General features: G+C 34.6%; 1 pseudogene; it reads right to left on the bottom strand.

The window, feature by feature from the left end:
• Window positions 1–5,646: 5,646 nt before the first annotated feature.
• LOC116562613 lies at window positions 5,647–6,303 on the bottom strand (annotated as a pseudogene).
• Between the last annotated feature and the right edge of the window lie 1,087 nt (window positions 6,304–7,390).

Here is a 7,390-nt window from a genome sequence, read left to right as displayed (position 1 = left end):
TTATTCCTACAGCAGTAAAGCAGCAGCCAGGAATTCTGGGAAATATTCTGCAACTATTTCCCAAAAAGCACTAATGAATGTAAAAGATAATTAAAATTGGAAAAATAAATGGTAGAAAAGGCAAGTCATCAATTACTATTTCTATTTTCCTCATCATAAGAGAAGACATGGATGAACCTGGAAACCATCATTCTCAGCAAACTGACAGAAGAGCAGAAGATCAAACACCGCATGTTCTCGCTCATAGGCGGGTGTTGAACAATGAGAACACATGGACACAGGGAGGGGAGCACTACACACTGGGGTCAGTTGGGGGGAAATAGGGGAGGGACGGTGGGGGGTGGGAAGCTGGGGAGAGATAGCATGGGGAGAAATGCCAGATGTAGGTGATGGGGAGGAAGGCAGCAAATCACACTGCCACGTGTGTTCCTATGCAACAATTTTGCATGTTCTTCACATGTACCCCAAAACCTAAAAAGCAATAAAATAAATAAATGGGAAAAAAAAAAGAGCAGAGAAAAAACATCAAGAAAGGATTCAAGTCTGATTAACTCCACCAAATATTTTGTTGTTTAGAGGCTACTCTATAAAAACATAGATGTTTTTCCTCAAGTAAGAAAAAAAAACTATGAGAAACAAAGTCCTTTTACTAGAATCTCTAAAGGATAATTAGTAATAGGCTGATCTCAGCAATGTGGTAGGGAGATTGTCAGCATCTCCTAGGGACATCAGGATAAATCTAGGTTCGGCTGATGTCAGATGCATAAAGAAGAACAAAAAGGACTAAAACCTAGTTACAGTAGCAGAAGTAGTGTTAGGGCATGGCCAGGGTCAGATAGCAGGAGAACTCAAAGGGCACATCCAACTCTAGTGGGCAAATGAGAGCAACAGTTAGGTATGAATCAAGGCCCTTAGAAGTTATCAACATGACAAATAATAGAAACCAGCACATATATATGGTCTTCAGTGGTTGTTGGAATTGAGATTCTGCTAAGAGTTAGGTCTCCGTCTGGATGAGCATAACTTCATATTTCTGTAAGGCACAACACTCCAAGTTTATCTGTCATCAAACACAGTGGTTACATTTAAATTTTTATTTCCAATAGATATTTCTACCCAAGACAAGCATAGAAGCACCCTTGTCTGAGCTTGTCAATTGCATGCCTGGTCTTTTCATGGCCTTGCCACTGGCCTAAACTAGCTGAACTCTCCTGATTTATGTATTTGTGTTCATAATTTTTAATAAATTACTTTAGCTTTGCATTTCTCATAACATCCTGTACATGTGTTTGTAAAATTAAACTAAAAATCCCTCATGTGATAGTACCAGTGAATAATGTCAAGAAAGCTCAGATATTTACCCCAAACTTTTAGAAGATAACATCTAAATTCTCTATTTCTCTTAAAAACCTTACCATTAGTAATTAACATAAAATCAGAGATTCCAAGCTAGAAGTTAAGAGGTTATCTGTGGCAGGTTTTTTTTAATGTCCACAAATTTTGGACACCCCTCTCAAAAGTGGGATCACTAAATGGTCTAATGGTCTAAAGATGTATGCAAATGGTATAAAGATACAGAACAATTTCTGAAGCTATATTATAGTGGGTAATGCAGCTTCTGTCTTGAGTGCTGGGACACATGATTTTATTTATATCCATAAGCAGACATATAAGAACCCCAAATATCCCGAAGCAACTATAATGTGAAGAAGTTGGTAACACATAAAAAAATCACATATACATACTCCAGTGGCAGCCCTAGCTGAGCTTTCAGCCAAGTGTGAGAAAAACCTGAGTGAGGTACCTTGGACATCCAGCCCAGTAAGCCTTCTTTATATGGTTGCAACTATAGTCAATATATAACTGCAACTGCATGAGACACCCCAAGTGAGAACTATCCAGGTAAACCCTTCTGAGTTCCTGACCCACAAAGAGCTAAGGCAAAATAAATTTCTTAAGCCTATAAATTTAGGGGTAATTTTTTATGTAGTGATAGATAACTAACTGATATACCATCTAATCCAAGTCCCTACTCTGGGATGAATCTTTTGGATTAAATGGCTCTAGTACAAGGTATCTTCCTTCACATTAGCCATGAACCAGTAGGTTTGGACAACACAATTTTGTTCCTCATGTTAGATCAAAATCTTCATTTCTCTAACTTTAAACCAATATTCTAGATTAACATTCTCTGGCTTCTTAAACATGAAAGCTTACCATGTAGACAAAAACACTCTGCAAATACCTCCTTGCTCTTTTCTCCTGCAGGAAAACAATACTCTTTTACTTTAAGCCTTGCCTCAAAAGATAGAGTTTTCAAAGTTCTGTGTGTCTTTTTCTGAACACATTCCAATTGGAGAAGCCTTAAAAATGTAGTGCAAGGAGTTTGACACTTCATCCCATAAATCATCTCACAGAATTTGGTGAAATTTTCTTTTCTATTGCCTCTATTATGCTAGACACAATATTTCATTAATGCAACCCAAGATTGTGCTAGTCTATTTTTTGAACAGCCACATCATTCCATTGGCTTATTTTACGGTTGTCATCAAATGGAAATCCCAGACCTCTGCCATCTGTACTGTGGCCAAACAAGCTCACTCATGCAGCTGACTTTCTGAACCTAAACAGAACTTGAAACTTGTTTCTGCTTAATCTCATTTCAATGGTTTTGGCTCAGTGTGTTTCTGTCAGTTGATCACTTTTATTCTTGAGTCTGTTACTTAGAGTTTTAGCTATCTCTGCATCCTTACTTCTAAAACTCTATCAAAATTATCCATAGAAATACTGAGTCAACTCAGGGCTAAGAGTGTAGCCAGTCAAAATCTATTAGAAAACTACAGGGCCATTTGCCAACACATAGCAGGCATATGTTTAAGACACTACATATCAACACTTCTATCATTCCATCTACTATTTATGTGTGATGTTCTTGCAAAAAATACTGTCATCTGCATTGGTATAATTGAAACAATTGATAAGCATTTTATGCGTGGCATTTTCTGTTCCCTAGAGATTCTAACAAAATGAGAAATCATGTGAATTTGGCATGACTTGTCTTGAACAAATGTATGCTAGCTCCTAGAGATTAGCTATATTATTTTCCAAAGGTTCATAAATCACGTGCATGATAATCTATGCTAGAATATTGTATGAAGCTGAAAAAGAAAAGACAATAATACCCATGATAAGTCATCATCACCATTTTTGAAAGACAATACATAATTTTTACAGTTCAGACTTCTATCAGAAATCTTCTCTGATACTTAAAAATTAGTATGTAGTTATATAGTAGATAATAAATATTTATTGTGAATGAACTAATTAATACATGAATGAAAAGATACATGAATCATTCTGTTATGCTGTTTTATTTTCTTCATTTCAACATATCACCCTATGGAGGTAATCTATTGTTCAATTTATTTGTAGTTCCCTATCCCTGCTCATAAGTATAGAGCTTGATCTATCTTAATAATATATTCACACTGTCTACAGTATAGCCCAATGCATAATATATTCACTGCATGGAGATATGTTAAATTAAAGAAAAGTATTTAATCCCAATAGGCTTAGGTCTCAAACCCTGTCATTACTCAATAGTTTCTTGCAGTATTCATTCTACTTCTTCCAGTTAGAAAAGCCTTTTCCTTAACGAAGAAGACTAATTCACAATAGGAGTTCCATTTTTTCTGTCATTTATTAATATATTTCCAAGAAACACTTAATTTGCCCTTATTCTTATGCCAAATATTCTTTCAAAACTAGATGCTTTAAGTTTCCATGCAAGCAATTTATTTTGGAGGTGACCCCAGGCAGGAAACACTGGGAAGGAAGTTCGGGAAACAAGACAGGCAAAGGAAGAACGAAGAGTTTAACTCTTTCATCCAGAACATTTAAGAATGCCTCCTTGAATCTTCAAAATTGATATAGTCATTCAGATAGACCTCAAGAGGTTGGTGGAATGACAATTGTTTCAGTGGCTTCACATTCAAGCATTTTCCCCACTTTTCCAAACCAAAGTTACGTTCTCCCCTTTGGCGCCCTAGAGAAGACCGACTTCTCCCCAGCAGACTGACATAAAGTTAGGTGAAATGTCTGTGTACACCTGACTCTTATTCCAAATAGAAAGATTCTCATTGTAATCTTTTACATCTATTTATTTTCCACATTTTGCCATTGACTCATTATTTGTCAAAGAAATGCTTCTAGAATTAGTATATTAAAATTAGAATATTAATATGTGATAAATGTATATCAAATGTTCTAAAAACTTGATAATTATAATTATCTTTGTTACTATCGTGAAAAGTAAGTATCAGACATTTAATGGCCTGAAATATAATTACTGTTCTTTTATTTTAAATGAAAAATAATTTCAAGATAGTATATGCTCATTTTAAAAAAATGTGTGTGTGCCTATGAGTGCATATGTGTGTAAATGTAATCGGTATAGATGGTAGAATTTTGATTGTTTTTTCTACTTTTTTGTGATACTATAAAAATTATTTATTCACTATACACAGAACATGTCCCCTATAAAATATACATGTAAATCACTAAAAAGTATAATTTGATAAACATTTTCTCAATTACAATACCTACTAAATCAGTTGGGTTAACAGCTCTTTGTCTGCCTCAAAATAATGTAATTATAGCACCCAGTCTCCTTTAAATCTAATGCAAAGTTAAATATTTATTTTGGGGATTATTTCCCAGTATATGTTTGGTGAGGCAGAGTAAACAATTTAATATAACTCTGGCATATGACAGTTGCTGCATAGTAAACCAGTTTATTACAGATTAAAATGAATCATTTTTTCATTATTTATAATAATGGTATCAAAGAAATACTCGATACTTTTAGATGGCAGATAACCACACAATTACTTATCTTTGATAGTATATTGGGTTCTATAATTGCATTAAGATATGAATGATATAAAATATTGCTACAAATAATATACCTCAAACAAAACAACGAGGCCAAATGGTAATGATTCACTATATTGTGTTCAGTGACATTTACTGAATAAGGGAATTATCTGTTTTTCTCAATTATTCAGTATAATGTTTTGCCCACAGTGAGGGCTCAATAAAAATTTGTTGAACATATTGACTAAGAAAGAGGTGAGAAGAGATGGGCCCTGTTAGCTGGATGTCAAAAATAATTGGAATTTACCTGGGAAGTAGAGTAGTTAAGGAAGATGTAAACTGCATGTGATATACAAGTAAATAAACGCAGATACCAACACAGCAAATGATTAAGCAGAAAACTCTGGTAGCAAAATAAACAAAGGCAGGATTTGCCGATAATGGCAACAATGGAACTGTTATATTGGACCATACTTTTTCCCACCGAATTCAGTTTGAGACAGACCAACAGAGACACTGTGAAAGACTCTGACTGTCTTCCTTGATGTTCAGACATCCTAGTTTCCAGTGATTTATTATGGACCCATTACCTATGAATCAATATAAACATATTCATATTTAGGAATTAATTTGCAAAAGTACAAAGTTGAATTTCCTTTTGTTTGTTCTAAAATCATACTTTAAAACTTGAAGGGATTTCAATTATTCCATGTAGTTTTTGATAACATTCTTTTATCTTTACTGGCCAGAGTCAAAATATTCATACAGTATTCATACTGCAGCACCTTCCACCTTCCCATCGGTCACTTGAGCTGCCCTTTTTTGGCTCTTTTTCTGCTTTCTTAAAATGTAGTAAGCAGAACTGTACTGGGTATTCCAGCTGCCATTCAGTCTATCATTGTTGGAATGGCTTCTGCTATGCCGAGGTCTTCCAGCTGGTCTCTTTCTAGGACTACACAATCTTCTATACATATAATCAAAAGACGGACTTCTTGATCTCCTTCTTTCATAACTTTGGCTTCTAAAACGTCTGTATCTGTGATAATAATCATGGCAAGAAGAACCGTACACATTCCTCCCTTCCTTGGCTTTCATTTGATTTGGTGTCTTCTGATGCCCCTGCACAAACTATATTTCGATCTGCCATCCACAAGTCCACTTTCTGTCAAAAAACGTAAAGGGTCTTCAGCATCACGAACATCCTCAAATTGAACATAAGCAAATCCTCTTGGACGGCGAGTGTAAGAAATCAAGTGGAACATACACATCAACTATAGGACCATAAGGACCAAATTCACGCCGTAAATCTTCAGATGGTTTGCTGAGCCTGTTGGTGTGCCCGGCCAAGACACGCTGCCACCATGTCCTGCTACCTGTGTCCCCCCCAACACGTCTCTGGCACAGACAGCCAGAGGGCTCCACAATCATCTGTTCTCGTGAGACTTCACTCCCTGCTCCTACCTCCGTGCAAAGCCCGTTTTTTTTTTTCTACATTTAATAATCTATATATCTGATTTTCTTTTTCTAAAATAAAATCAAATTATTTCTTGATAATCAAAAAATAATGGCAATTGATATAAGCAAATGTCTAAAACAAGATCAAGTAAAAGATATTATTTATAAACGCCTATTGGCAGCAAATATCCCTTACTTTATCAAAGAACATGCCACTCACTACTAATTACATTAACAATACATTCTTACCATTTTTCCTATTAAAATAACATTAGAGGATCATAAACTAGCACTAGTTCATCGTCCATTTTAAGTAAAATTCAGGTTGCAATATTTAGTTTACCCACTTTTTCATATACGTTCTACATCTTTTGAATAAGATAGAGAACGAAAAAGGTGCCAGGAATTTCTATTACCTTACTTCTTTACCCTAGTTTTGAGTGTTTATGCTGATTAAATACAAAAACTATAGAAATACTAGAAATTATAAAAACTTAATGAATTCACTTGATTCAAAATAATTGATATTAATAGTTATCACTGTTTTCATTATCACACCATCATAAATAAGCAACAACAATAAAATATTAGAAATTATAAGCAGATTATGTTGGTAGTAGATTATGTAGAATTCTTCTGAAGCATATCTTATGGTATCTAGTCACTTTTTATAAGATGAGCAAAAGAAATAAGATGGGAAGCTGGCAGAAAAAAAAAAAAAACATTTTAAAAAGCAGTTCATCAAGTACCTACAACACAGATAATTGTGCTTTGACAATATCTTAAAGTTCCTCTCAAATTCCAGTATAAACGTATTTCTTGTTATAGAGTCTGAATTCAGTTACATCGTGGATATTCACAATACTATGTGATCCATTTCTTTTTTGTTTGTCATCCTTCACTTCAAAAGACACGTATTTGGGGGTAAAATAGGAAGCATTTTAATTCACTATTCCACAGATAAACTGTTCCCCTTACTGAGTTTTCCACTTCTCAGTTCATAACTTTACAAACTAGAGCTGAACATTTTTGTCATCTCTATATTCTTCCCTAAAAATGT

Source organism: Sapajus apella, unplaced genomic scaffold (assembly GCF_009761245.1).
Source record: "Sapajus apella isolate SASKATOON/1434 unplaced genomic scaffold, GSC_monkey_1.0 scaffold33, whole genome shotgun sequence".
NCBI classification, from domain to species: domain Eukaryota; kingdom Metazoa; phylum Chordata; class Mammalia; order Primates; family Cebidae; genus Sapajus; species Sapajus apella.
Note: the sequence above shows the minus strand (reverse complement) of the source record. Positions and strands in the feature narration are given on the sequence as shown.